Below are 15,801 nucleotides of genomic sequence, written 5' to 3'. Positions count from 1 at the left end.
ATCAGCAATGATTTACAATTGATTGAGTGGACTGGAGCAGCTAGGGTAAGTACAGTACCTTGCTTAAAGGACAACAGCAATGTCTGCAGTGGGACTTAAACCCACAACACACCAGTTATAAGTCCAGAGACTTTGCACTATGCTACACTGTGCCTATGAAACACTCAGGGTGAACTCAATGCATTTCATGTTCAATTGCTGTCTTTGAGTAAACTGGAATGTTCACTTAGTAAGCTTAGGTATCCCTACAAATAAATATCATGTAGATTCAGATCAGCTGACATGACTGGCTATCACAACAAAAATTATTGCAAGAAAAATGAAATTCTTACTTTGTTAATAATTTTTAATTTTCAACATACAGTATAGCCAGACAGACTATATAGAGAAAGTAATACCAGCCAGCATCGCACTATAGGCAGTCAAAGCAGCCTCCTGCACCATCCTGTACTTGAAGAGGTTGTGCTTTACATGTCTTTCATCATGTATTAGAATGCTTTGAAAAATCGGGGTACAGCAAGGTGGTGTGGACGTTATTGCTGTGCCTTCATAGCTCTTGGGTCCTGTCTTCAAAAGTTTCAAAGAAGAGCTTATGATATGAAGAATAGGTGGTCAGCAGAAAAGGCAAAGGAAATTAAACTTCTTACAGTCATAAACAATATCTGTGGTTTCTTCACTGTCACAGGGACAGTCCCAATACCAAAGAACCAGTCTTTTTGAGACCTAAGGAAGGGGAGACATGATCAAGGAAAGAGAGGCAGTCAATACCCATTGGAAAGAAGTAATAGTAATCCATACAGCACAGAAACTGATGTTAGTCATTAATTCAGTACTTACTTGCAACATTCAATATAAATACATTTCTAATTTATATATAATTTTAAATATAAATATAATTTATATTTATAAATACATTTTTAATTTATTTACCTATTGTGTATTTATCTAGTCTGTTTTTGTAAATATAAGTGAATTCACATTGTTAAATCCACAAGTAGTTTCAGCTGGAACAGAGGACTAAATTCCAGCAGTTCTTTGATATAGTTTTGTTGACAGACATGTTTTCTTTTTAAAATACATTTTTTCCCTTGTAAAAAAAAGTATATTTAAACCTAGAAATATAGGAAGTATATTTAAACTCATCAATATGAAGTATAGACAGAAGTAAAAAATAAATAAAAGAAAGCTGCCCTTGACTGATACAATTAATTAATCTAAAAATTCTCCAATGGGTATCCCCCAAAGTATAGGGATAAATATAATTAACTAAAGCTCAAATGAAATTAAGATCTACTTTGAGTCTTTCAATTAATTCTTTACTTTATGAATATTTATCAGCCAGTTTTTAAAAGAATGCAGTTTTAAAAATTCACTTGAAAACCTAAATGTTTTTTTGCCATTGTCAGGAACTACGGTACTTAAAAGCAAAACTTAACTATTTTTAGCAAAATGCAAAGAAAAGCCAAATATTTTGGCAGTCTTAACTATCTATGTAGAAATCAGTATTTGCTATAATAGTAATTATAGTAACTTTTTGATGTTGTTGTTAAAGTTAGATATTAAAATACTTACCAGAGGTACTGTAGGTTTCAAAATGGATCTCTTTTTGATGTAATTGAAATGGCATAATGGGAGGAAGTTAAAATTGATAATAAATCTAACATTTGTTTAGCATGTTCCTGTTGTTATAGTATTGTTTATAACTGAAAATGTTTTTAGGATGTAGTCATAACCTAGAAATATCTAGTTGTGAAATGTAACATATTTTCCAATTGATTTAGTGCAGCTTAAACAGGTCAGTTTTTAAGAAACACATGAAAGAAACTGAGAAATGATGTGTAGCAGGGAGTTCTTCTAAATTAACGATATAATTATTACCTTTGTGGGATGACGCTGCCCACAACATTGGGAAAGTGACTGTCATTTGGACACAGAAGGGCATCATAATGTTTATTTAGCATTATTTTTGTAGTTAGAATTAATTGCTGTTTTTATTTGATGTTAGACTTTTTTAAATATCAGTCTATACAGTAAGTGATGTGATCAAGTTAATTAAGACTAATAAAGCTAACATTAGTGTTCTAGTACAGAACATAGTTCACATGTTACAGGCTACACATTACAGGCCTAATGGCTGCTGGTTCGTGCAGGATCAGGGTATAGAAACTGCAACATAGCAATTTTTCCATCCATTATCAGAAAACAATTTGTACATGGTAGGCTACTTGTTTGCAGCAAACCAGGGCTTATCCTGAAGGCATCAGGCATAAGACAGGATAATAGCCTGGATGGGGTGCCAGTCTGTTGGAGGGCACATAATCACACTAGTGTACAGGGACAATTTTAGACACCAGTTAACCTACCCAGCATGTCTTTGGAAGGTAAGAAGAAACCAGAGCACTGATAAAAAAACAAGAATCCAGTCTCTGTTACATATTTATCATCAATGGAGTAGCATAAAAACATTCATGTTGTTTATAGGTAACTCATATTAAGATTAACATTTTTCTACATTATGTCCCATCCTAGATCTAGTCTGATAAGTTTATGTAGTTTCTTTCTTTGTTACTTCAATCAAGAAATTATATTGTTCTATCACAAACACTTTTCACGCCAATCGTCTCTTGAATATCCAGATTCCAGAAGGTCTTCCCTCTCATATACTTACTTTATGAACCTTCATATTTTATTTATTAATCAAATGAGCGAAAATTAATTACTTTCAATCAATTAGAATGGAAAGGGAAAATCTTTTTACAAAATCAAGTGACAAAATGATTTGCAGACATGATTATGTTGATAATGTGGATGGAAGAAAAATACAAATTAACGATACATGAGCCCCTCTACAAGGCCTTGTAAAAGTATCCTTCCTATGCAATCTCATTTTGTGAAAGTACGAATTGATGCAAGCACATTTTAAAAACTTTTTTAAAACATTTTTTAAATCTATTCAAAACCTGAATGCTCAAACTGAAGACTTGTAAGGGTTAGATAAGTTGCAGTAAATGTCAGCAAAATCTGAAGAGAAAAGAAATGAATATAATGATTACATAATTATTTGGTTCTGTAAACTATAACTAAATATACTAAATACAGTATACAGTATTGTGGAAGAACCTTTTGCAGCAGATCCAGTAGGAAGTCTTTTTGGATAAGTCTCTCCCAACTTTGCACATAGGCTTGCTGCAATTTTTGCCCATGCTTCTTGGAAGATTTGTTTAAGCTCTTTCAAGTTCACTGTGGATCGCTTATGGACGGCAGTGCTGGAGGGCCACACCAGGACATTCACTCTCTTATTCTTATGCCACGCCAGTGTAGCGCTGGTCTTGTACTCTGGATCCTTTTCCTCCTGAATGGTGAATCTTTGACCCAGTTTCAGGTCTTTAACAGGATTTTCTTAAAGATTTGCAAGTTTTCTCCGTTTATGTTACCTTCAGTCCTGATGGCAACATAGCTTCCCAGTCCCTGGTGATGCGAAGCAGAGGTATAACATACTGTAATTCTGCCATCACCTACTTAACAGTAGGGATGGTGCATAATATTTAGCATTTAGACAAAAATGATTTAATTTTGTCATGTCTGACCAGAAAATATTTTTTGACAGATATGTTTCAGTATTACTTAAACTTACAAACTTCTTGCAGGACTTGAGATGTTTTTGTTCACTTATAACTTCCTTCTTGCCACTCTGCCATGGAGTCCAATTAAATGACCTATTTATGTCTTTCTTTTTCTTTCTTTTTTATTTGAATGTGTGGAGTAGGTTGTGTATACAAAAAATATTCATTACTACTTCAAGGTGTCAACAAAATGTGAAAACTGCCAGGGTCTGAATACTTTTGCAAGACATTGTACATCTACAGTACATTGAACTTATAAAAACAGTTGGTAATGTTAACTTTAAATACTAAACAAGGCACTTTTGCATCAAGTAAATACCAAAGCAGGTAAGAGTTTACCACTGTGTTCCGAGAAAAACATTAAAAATAAGAAGATTTTATATGATAATGCATTAATGATTAAATATGTAAAATTAAGTTTTGTTCTTGTCATATATTCCATACATTACATACTGTACATTTGGAAACAACTCTCTATCATGAAGTACTTTCTATGCATTATTCTCTGAATATTTAAGCTTCTGATATTGAATCATGAATTATCATGAGCACAATGTCTTGTGCTGATAGGTTATCATAGAAAACGTCTTGTCACAGAAGGCTCTTCTTCTGAGAACGAAGGACAGTCTCCCGTGGAGGTTTGTAGTTTTGGACCTCTTGCAGAGCGGCATTACCCAGAAAAGGCAGGAGACAGACCTCGGGAAAAACACACTCAGGTTTATTAAAGGCGCAAGAATTCAGTGATAGTTGGTGATTCGGTTCTCAGGGGAATAAACAAGGCATCTAAGTCCAATCTAAGAGTTAACTGAACTTTAAGTTTTATGTTTTTTCAAACATTTTTTAAGTGGATTAGTTTTATTTCACCTTTGTTAAAAAAAGCTTTGATTTTTGATTTGCTCTCTACCCTCTCACGTTCTCAGTGCTTATGATGTAAATAATACAAACAATAAACACCTAGCTATGTGAGAACTTTTGTTTTTTGCCACTTGTTCACTTACAAGCCTTGGATTTGGTAGCTGTTTTGAATATGTAGCACAGTTATAAATCATTAGTCGAACAAAATGGCTGCCATGGTGTACATTAAGGGGCAGTGATTCATTGCTCCTCCTAAACATATGAATACAAAGACACTTTACTTACTATTTGGTGCAAATGATTAGAGAGGATTTGATTAGATGGTAACAAATTACATCTTCAATGGTGCAGATTGTAAGCATTTTTTATTAAGCAATAATGTACAGTATGCCATGGTCTGTCTCATTAGAAGAACCTGTACTTACATTGCATTTTAGCTCTATTATTGTCTCAGGCTTCATGAAGACCTAGGCCAAGCATAACTGAGAAATTCTGTTACCATGGCAATATGGAACAAAAGGAGCCTCAGCTCAAAAAGCCTTTGGAGCCATTTTCAGTTAGGACTTTGCGTGCCTACAGGACTGGAAATATTTAGCATTCGGTTCCTTTTAACTGGAGGTAGACAGAAGCTGTAAATTGGTGCCAGGAGAAATCTCTGGCCTGAATTCAGAAATAATGTATTCATAGACACTTCAATTTGAAGGCCCACATGAAGCACACAACATCAGTCCAGTGCATCTAAGGAAGAAATTAACATAAAATAAGATAAATATGGTGCTTTAAGGAATAAATCCTCCCAGTAGCTATAAAGAAGGACAAAACAGTGTTGTACTAAAAAATTAAGTGAAAACTACCATCGTAATTCATCCACTCGTTTAAAAACATAAAAAACTCCTTGAAGTGTTAGAACTTGTTCTCTCTTTGATTTCCCAGAAACCTTGAATAAATCAATCATTAAAACATATTATTATGAATGTTTCATGTTTGAATGTCTACAATTAAGCAGATGTGACAATTTTTACTTTGTACAAACTGTGTAATGAGAATTGAACAAAATCTCAAATTCAAGGCCTATCCACCAATATGTTTTCAAGGTCTATAGAAACACACTTATGGCTCTGCCTGAGCTATAAATTAATCAGTATCCAAGTAGGCGGAAGAATGCCAGACAAGACAGGTGGTCCATCAGACTCCAAGTCTCCCACCATATGAGGCCAGATGCAACACGCAAGAGTGGTCTGGTTCAAGAACCAAATCAAAACCAGGTTTAAGAATGCAAGGGGATGCATTGGAAACAGCCCTAAAACATTGGAGTTAGTGGAGATGGGTATTCAAAAGTTTATTAATGAGAACATATGTATTGATCAAGGAAAAAATGCAAAGACACGAACTTTGCAGTGCATTTTCAGAAGGCCATTATGAACTTTTAATGATTTTTAATTATAGATTCATTTTCACTTAATTGTCTTAGTTTGGAAAGACAGATTCATTTTTTTAAATAATACAAGAGTCATTTGGGAAGTATGTTAAAAGCTTTGACTGTACATGACCCACGTGACAAATAAACCACAATTAGCTTGTGTACACCGTGAAAAAGGTGATCATGGTGGTTTATAACAGGATGCAAGAGTGCTTCATATCCTTCAAAAGTAATCTTGAGGCCTGTAATGTGGATTTTCAAGGTATTGCTACTGACTGCATACAGTATGTTTTTGTGGAGTAATGTGACAAAGGAGAAATATCTTCACGGACTGTAAGTATCATTACAAAGTCTTTAAAAAGTTTATTAATGAGAATGTTTCCAATAGATACCATTAGCAACAGATTAATAGGTATTCCTTGAAAATTGACTTTTACATAAAAAACATTGGAAAAGAAATGATGGATGACTTGATACAGCTGACCAGAGCAATTTATCCCAATACAGTAGCCAAAGTCTTTAGAGAAAAAAATATGCCCTTGAATGTTTCTGTTAGTTGAACAATGAATGATGCCCCTGTTTAGGGTGACATTGCAAATCTGTATTACAACATATGTGTTTCATACAGTAAAATACATTTCTCCTCAACTTTTTTTTATCAACATATTTTAAATCAATATTACACAAAAATAATGTGTGTGTACACTGGAGCCTCACTCTTGGTTTCTGTTGGCCCAAAACAACAACACATTTTCGTGAAGTGGTCAGTCTCCTACATTTGTGGATGATGCATGTTTTACCATATGTTTATGGACAAAAGAATCACATGTAGACTGTACATTAAATAAATATACACTCAAGGAAACTGCTGTTGCAGTTACTATCAGTCTTTAAAGGTATGTTTAGACAACTAAGACACAACATTCTGAATTTGTAACCTTATCTACTGTAGGTGTTACCAGGAAGGAAATAATGGTAAATTAATTAATAATCATTTAATAAATAATTTCCAATTGTTTCTATGTTATACAGTGTCATAGAATCAATGCTATTTTTTCATATTTTATTTGGTTTAAAATGCTTTATTAAAAATGTACTGTTTTCTTTAAGGACCACTAATTAGCTAAAAAGTCATGTTTTATAATCTGTCTTCAAGTGTTTCCAAATGTGCTGAGCAGCACATAATAGCTTCCTACTGTATGTTCTCATTCAATGAAATCTTCTGAACTGTGTTTGAACTCGAGGAACTAATAGAGTTTTCATCTTCTGTGGAATTATTCATCTTTAGCCTAAAGCACTCATCTAAGGTCTAGCCTAACATTTTCATAAAAGGTAACATTAAATATAGTGTATAGGTTGTAACTGATTGATTAAAATGGAAACGAGTACAGATTAACATTTTGTTTGGAAATGATACTAAGAGGACGGCATGGTGGCACAGTGGTTAGCATTGCAGCCTTGCAGCATTAGCTGTGTGGAGTTTTTGTGTTCTCACTGTGTTTGTGTGGGTTAACTCCAGGTGCTCCAGTTTCCTCCCACAGTCCAATCACATGCTGCTAGGTTAATTGGCTTCTGGGAAAACTGGCACTGGTGTGAGTGTGTTCATAGCTGTTTCTGTGTGTTCACTGTGATGGACCGGCATCCCAGTCAGGGTGTGTCTTGCCTTGCACCCATTGTTTGCGGGGGGAGGCTGTGGTTCCCATCGTGACCCCATATTGGATAAAGCTGTTAAGAAACAGATGGATAATAATAATAGAACTAATAAAATGAAATCAGGCTTTCTCGATTAACATACAGTAGGTTCTTCTGTTTCCAATGTGTGTTTCTTATTATTTAATGAATACAAATTTTCATTGTTAAAGCCAAAATATGTTTTTCTTTTTTTCTATTATTGTATTTCTAAATATGTAGAGATTCGATAGAGGTCGGAGCAACTGGTAATGACAAATGAATTACTAATATTCTAAATTGAAAACAATTGCAAAGCTTCCAGTACAAGATAATATTTTATATACATACGTGTACCAAGTAATATTTGTCAGTCCTTAGTTCCATTTTTAGCATTCATAGTTGGTTATAGTTCCTTAAACGTCTTTAATAAAGACTAATAATTGCAGGATTCAATTACCATTATAACATATTCAAAAGTCAATTATGTTGAGAGACCTCAATGTGCTTTTTTCATTAGCTTTTCTGCTAACCTTTTGTTAAATATGCTTTAGAATTATTTGCATTGCACAAGAAATGCAAATTCATAAAGATGTTAAATTAGTATGAATTTGAGCCAGAACATTTACGCCAACATAATTAGAGTTTCATTTGCATTATTAGTGACTCTAATTTTATTCATTGTTTACTTGTGGGGAGGATAGCTTTAACACTATGAATAGAACTTTATGTAGTATATACTGTATATATTACTTACCTACCGTGTTTATTGGAGCGTAAAGCAGAATACAGAGCATGTGAATATGTGATCCTCTTGCCTGGATGGGACATCTATCCATTGCAGAGATTATCCTCCTGCAATGCTGGTCCCCTTTAATACAGCTGGGGGGACTGGAGCAACTGGGGTAAAGCATCTCATTCAATTGTACAACAGCAGTGTCTTTAGTTGGGACAATATGTCAGTCATGAATCCAAATGCTTAACCACTGCATTATTTCGCCTTTTGAAAATAAAAATATATATATATATATTCATATAGCCTATATAGACTTACTATATATATATCTGACTGTATTATACTTATTTGAATTTTTAGATGCAAAAGCTGGAATTAGAAGACTCTTTAGATTCAATATTAATTTAACATGTTACTGTTTTTTTAACAGTTGTCTCGTGCTACACCCCGCAGACCAACTGCCATGATGATGAGAAGGACGAATTTTGGGAAAGCCTTGACGCCCATCTACGATCATTCGAGCCCAGCGAACACCTGGTGATTGGAGGTGACCTCAACGGGCATGTCGGATCGGCGAGCGACGGCTACGCACAGTGCCATGAAGGCCAAGGCTTTGGTGCTCGCAGTGACGATGCAGCCGCATCCTGGATTGCACGGAGGTGCACGACCTCGCTGTGGCCAACACCTTTTTTAAGAAGAGACCGGCGCACTTGATCACCTACACAAGTGGCGGCCAAGCAACCCAAATCGACTTTTGGCTACTCCGGCAGTGAGACCTCAAGTTGGCGACCAATGTGAAGGTGATCCCGTCGGACAAAATTGCCCCTCAGCACCGCCTCCTTGGACATCTGACTTGACCTTGGGCAGAAGCGGAGAATGCGAACAACAGCTGCAAAGAGGATCAAGTGGTGGCGTCTCCCAGAATGCAAGGCCCAGCTAGCGACCAGCCTAGGTACAATCGACATGGACCTCGACCAGCCGGCAGTGGCCATTTGGGACGATGTGGCTAGTCAGATCCACGGAGTGGCGAGTGACACCCTTGGGGAGACGAAGCCTGGGAAGAGGTTTATCGACAAGCAAATATGGTGGTGGAACAAAGAAGTGCAGAGAGTCATCAAGGAGAAGAAGATGGCGTGCAAGATGTGGCTCCAATCTTGCAACGATGTGGACTACCAACATTACAAGACCCTTAAGTCGGCAGAGAAGCAGGCAGTGGCTGTGGCGAAGACCATGCATTGTCACCGGCTGTATGAAGAATTGGACACGCATGAGGGAGCGAATAAGATCTATCGCCTGGTCAGCGCACGCCACCGCTCAACGCAGGATATCAGCCAAATAAGGAAAGTCAAGGACGACGACCACCAGGTCCTGCGAGACCCACCTGCCATCCTCCGGCGTTGGAGTGACTACTTCTCGAGGATATGCAGTGAAGAATTTCCCCACCAACCAATTCAAAGCGCCGACCCCATCCTTGGACCCGTCCCACCTATCACCACCGTGGAAGTTGAAGCTGCCATCAAGAAGATGAGGAATGGCAAGGCGACTGGACCCGACGATATCCCAGCCGAAGTGTGGAAGATCCTCGGTCATCAAGGAGCCGACATTCTCGTGAGCCTCTTCAACCGAATCACCGACGAAGGTGCAGTCCCACCGATTTGGGCAACCAGCACCACGGTGCCCATCTGGAAGGGCAAAGGTGACGTCATGGAGTGCTCTAATTACCGACCGATTGCCTTCTGTGCCATGTGATGAAGATCTTTGAGCGGGTCCTCCATGCCAGACTCTGCAAGATGGTCAGTGTCACATTGAACCAATGTGGCTTTGTCAAAGGGTGTGGAACGACAGATGCCATCCACGCTGCCCGGTTGCTCTTGGAGAAGCATCGGGAGAAGAACAAGTCCGTCCACATGGCGTTCCTGGATTTGGAGAAAGCGTTTGATCGGGTCCCACACGAGCTCATCTGGCACGCCTTGCGATTACACAGCATCCCCGAGGCCTACGTCCAATGGGTCCAGCTGCTTTACCGCAACGTCACCAGCATTGTCCGAGGCCCGGTGGGCACTTCACTGCCTTTCGCCATCAACGTCGGCGTTCACCAAGGACAGGCCCTTTCACCCCTGCTCTTTGTGCACTGCATGGACACAGCAACGGCCGACCTCAAGGCACCTCACCCGTGGTCGCTGCTCTACGCCGACGATGTCTTCTTGGGGGATGAAGACTGCCAAGAGCTCCGATGGAAGATGGAAGATCCGACTGGACGAGCATGGAATGTGGCTGAACACCAAGAAGACCGAGTACATGGAGTGCGACCCTCAAATGGATTGAACTATCAGCATCAGCGGTGAAGATCTCAAGAAAGTGACACAGTTTAAATACCTCAGCTCCATCATCAGCAGCGACGGCGACAGAGCCCGCAGGGTCGACAGCCGCGAGGGCAGCCCAAGAAGCGGTGGATGGATCGGATCACTGAAGACATGCAGAAAGTAAATGTTGCCCCGGAAGACACCTATGACCGCGTCAAATGGAGACGGGCGTGCCGACAAGTGGACCCTGCCGATGCAGGATTAACACTAGGATGAAGACTGTTTTATTAAAAAATGCCATGTGCTGCACCATTCCTTGACTATAAAATCCTGTATCTTCTCAGTCTTCACATGTTCTTATTTAGCTACTGTAAATAGTTTTTTATTTTAAGATGCTGCTTTGGATAGTTTTCTTACAATATTAATCATTGACCTATTATTATCCTTCTGTCATAGAATAACTTCAAGTGGTGTTATTGTTCAGCGTTTCTGGAAAAAAATATCAAATTAAACATATACAGACCATTCACCACATTTCATCGTTATATGTAAACAATTAAGGAAATACGTTTCACCTGATGAAATATCTTCTGTTACTATTGAAAGTCTTGAATTCATGTTCTTTATTCACCACAATCAGATATGTTGAAGAGTGCATGTTCACCTGCAGCTTTTTCCATTTGCAGTCCTTAGAAATGGTTGGTTTGCGGTAACTCTACCATGAAGTTCTGCTCCTTTCTGACTGATACTGTGGATAGTGTTTGCATATGTTTCATTGAATTAATTTTATAAACCTCAGAGGGTTCTCCTCCTATTTCTAAAAGTGCAAGCCTTTGAAACTGACTTTGAGTTTTAGCACTTTTCTTCAGAAGTGTAAAAGTGTAACATAGTTACATAGTTAACATCGTAACTTAGTGTAACACTAAGAAAAATAGAAACCAGATTTTGGAGTATATTTTATAAACTTAAACTGTCCAGCAGGCTAATGAACGGAATCTACATTCCGTTCAAATCAAATCAAATTACAACTTCAAGCTTCTTCGGATCTTTGGATCCAATGAGTCACTTTTGAAACTCTGTAAGAGAAAAAGAAAAAGCTTTTTTTTAATAATAATTCCTTATGCTTATATAGCACTTTTCACATAATACTCAAAGCGCTTTACAGGTAATGGGGACTCCCCTCCACCACCACCACCAATTTGTAGCATCCACCTGGATCATGCAACAGCAGCCATAGTGCTCCAGTATGCTCACCACACACCAGCTATCAGTGGTGAGGAGAACAGAGTGATGAAGCCAATTCATAGATGGGGATCATTAGGAGGCCATGATTGCACATTTTTATGCAATGGTAAATTTTTGGCCAGGAAGCCAGGGTTACACCCCTACTCTTTTCAAGCAGCACCCTGGAATATATAATGACTAGAGAGAGTCAGGACCTCAGTTTTACATCTCATCCAAAGGATGGTCCCTTTTTACAGTATAGTGTCCCCATCACTATACTGGGGTATTAGGACCCATATAGACTGCAGGATGAGCACTCCCTGCTATTCCCACTAACACCTCTTCCAGCAGCAACCTTAGTTTTTTCCAGGAGGTTTCCCATCCAGGTACTGGCCAGGCTCACACATGCTTAGCTACAGTGGGATGCCAGTTGTGAGTTGCAGGGTGATATGGCTGTTGGCTGCTGTTTTTCCTAGCTGTGAGAAGAGGTGTGATTGACAGCAAAAGTCAAGTTCTTCTTGCAGTACAGTCTTACTTAACTAAGAATATTAAAACAGGAGGTGACTCCAAAGCTCCAAAGAATTTAAAGTTCAAGGTGTGTGAAAAAGGGTTTTATACAGTGGAGCTAACCATATTAAACAGAGACTATAAGTTCTTTTAAATACCTTGCAACAGCAAATTTGTATTCCCATCCATGTTTCTGGGTGTGTGCCAAGTGGATACAATATCCCAAAAGTTCTTAAAAGTTCTTAAAATTACCATTGAAGTTGAGTTCAAAGACACTGAACTTGGAAGAAAAGGAACTGAAGATCAATGAAAACTACTTAAATAATTTATTGATGACAATTATATTTTCACTAAACCCAGAGGAATTACTGTATGTAGTGTCCAGTAACTACATTAAACTATCATAAAAGTTTGGGACCCTAACTTAAGCCATAAAAGAAAGGTTTCTGGTTGATGTATGCTGATTGAGGGCAGCACAGTGGTGCAGTGGTAAGCATGGCTGCCTTACAGCCCTGGGGTGCTATCTGTGTGCAGTTTTTATGTTCTCCTTGTGTTCATGTTTCTCCAGATACTTTGGTTTAGCTGCACAGTCCAAAATCATGCCGGTAGTTTAACTGGCCTTTGTAAAATTGGCCCTGGTGTGTGTGTGTGCGTGTTTGTGTTTGTGTCTGTGTGTGTCCTGCAATGGACTGCCTTCACATCCAAGGTGTATTCTGCTAATGCCACCCATGTCCGTGGTTTGGATAAGCTGTTATTGAAAATGATGTGATCTGCTGAATGTATTAACATTTATATAGAACCTGTAGCTGACCAAAAGAATCACTGACAGATCTGTGAAACAACAAGAAGTAACTAGAAAGAAAAGGGATACAGTACAAAATACACTAAGTAACGGGTTTGTTTTAGTGAAGAGACTAAAATGGCAATGAACTGGGTAGGTGCAAGGTTACATTGTATGATGAATCATCACTGGCTCAAAGAAATGCTAAACTAGATCCCATTCGACAAAAAGTGAATAAAAAACACCTCCAGTAAGATGACAGGATGACATCAAAGAGAATGCATTTTCAATGGATGGGCATGTGCATGTTCCCCAGAGGAAATTCTGTGGAAGAATCATTAGATTCCCTTTAGTACAAAGTTGATTAACTATTATTTAGCATTCTGGCAAATTGTGCAGGCACTAACTATATATTTATTTCAATAAAGCCAATAAATACTAGTAATCACTTTCTTACACAAGCAGTTAACTGCTTGTTTAGCTTAGACTAGATGGATTCTCTAAGAGAGATTCTTAGAGAACTGTAAGATGGCTTTTTATATGTTATATGTGCATGTTACTACCTATTTTGAAATCTAATAATATAACAGTCAGTCCTATTTTATGCACATTTTACATATACTGTATATTACATTATGAAAAGTGAAGAAAAAAAAACACATTTCGGCAGTGGATGTCTATCCAGTCTATCCAGTCTCCATGGCTGAAACGTGTTTTCTTTTTTTCTCTTTTCAGCATGGAATAAACCAACTACTTGTTCCTTTGCAAAGGATAAATAAATTCCTGTGAAAAAAATTACATTTGTCTTTGTACACATCACCTAAAGCTAAGCCTCACACTGAAATCATTACTGCACTGAAGTGCATATAACTTTAAGTTATATGAGATCTTTGAAACCCTAGTAATATACATTTTTTTAAATGTTGCCACAAGGTATTAATAGTAATAATACTGAACAAGATCAGATTTGTCATGTTATAACTGAGAGGAAATTAAAGATAGATTTTCTTCCTGACACTTAGTTTTCTAATCTCCAGCACTGTACTCTTTCTTCTATGGAAACGTACATGTTAGCCTCAAGCTAGATCTTGTCTTTTGACCCTTTGTCTATCTTTTTTCTTATGTAAGCCCAGTGCATGTGAAAAAATATATAATGTTAAAGTATATTTTTGTAGCACCCTGGATTGGTATTTCCACTTTTTCAAGAAGCTTTACAAAAGGGATATACAGTATACAGATGCATAATAAAAACACAGGACTAAGTTTTACATCAATAACTCTTGATTGCATTTTGGGCACAGATTTACAGATTTACAGTTTCACATTTAGATTGATCTATAAGAATCTATATAGCCAATAAAAAATCACAAACATTGAAATATTCAAATATACCCACCATGAGTAATGGCCATTTTCTGGTTGCTTATAGTATGATTCGAGTTGACCTGTCTCCAAGAGAATTTGTTTTAAATACAGTATGAGAAGTTCTGTATCAACAATCAGCTGATTACTCCAGGAAAGCGGGTCTGTGAGGATTACATTACTTACTGGAAAGTACAAGGTCACCACACTGGACCTGTAAAAAAATAAAGTATCTGTATTATCCATCAATCTCCAGCTACAGCATGATAAATTTCAAATAGAAACAACATACAGTATGCATCAGCACAACTGACTTTGGGTTTCCAACTATGTGAAAATGCTATGCATGGTCAGAGGTCATTCAAAGGTATAGTTGACAGCTTACAGACAAAACCACCATCTTCAGTCTGGCAGCAGAGAGAGCGGTGGAGAGAATTATTCACCAGTGAATACAGCTTGCCTTTCACAAACATGACAGGAAAAAAATAATGGTGAGAGTTATACTGACTGTTGCTCATGCCAACTGGTTGGGTAATGATGTAGAGAGAATCTCCTTCAGAGAAAAAACATTTTTTATGCAGAGACAGGGCAACTTTACTGTTCATCTAGGCGTTGAAAATGTCCTTGATTCAGCGTTTTTTGCATAATTCAATCAGTAAATGGTTAAGGAAAAAGGAAGCAGCATAACATTGTAAAGAGCATTACTTCTAACTGTGCAGTCAGAAGTACTGGAGTGCTGTAGAGATTTGTTTAAGGATTGTTGCTCTTCCTGATCTCATAGTCTAGTAAACTAGCAAAATTGTAGATGATACACAACTAGACGACATGGCAAACACTGAAATAGCAGCAAGGAAATAACAAAAACTCTTAGACAGAAGAATGGTTTGAGAAGACAGCTGTGATGACCCAACCTTTCCCAGCTGCCTGCAGCTGCATAGCAAGAGTAGTAGAACATCTTACAGCAGTCTTTCTGAAGGGAGATTAGATATAGGCTACACAGATACAAGGAGTGTTCTAACAAAGAGATTAAACTTAATATCAGCATTGCAAAAATTTCACTTTGATAGTGTATCACATGATGGTCATTAAGTGTCACAAAATATTTCTTATGCACAGAGGGCCCAGAGAAGGGATCTACTGTACTCTAATGTGGTTCATATGAGAAGTTAAAGCAAGGTTGACTACTTGCGCTGAAGTTACAAAATGTGTTTAATGTAAAAATTGAATTTTACACAGGTACCATTTCCATTTGAAAACAAAATGTGATGCTGATGAAATAACATGAAATTTAAAATACCTCAGTGAGTTCTACTGACCTTATA

The sequence above is a fragment of the Atractosteus spatula genome, chromosome 3 (assembly GCF_055471065.1).
Source record: "Atractosteus spatula isolate fAtrSpa1 chromosome 3, fAtrSpa1.hap1, whole genome shotgun sequence".
NCBI classification, from domain to species: Eukaryota; Metazoa; Chordata; class Actinopteri; order Semionotiformes; family Lepisosteidae; genus Atractosteus; species Atractosteus spatula.
Note: the sequence above shows the minus strand (reverse complement) of the source record.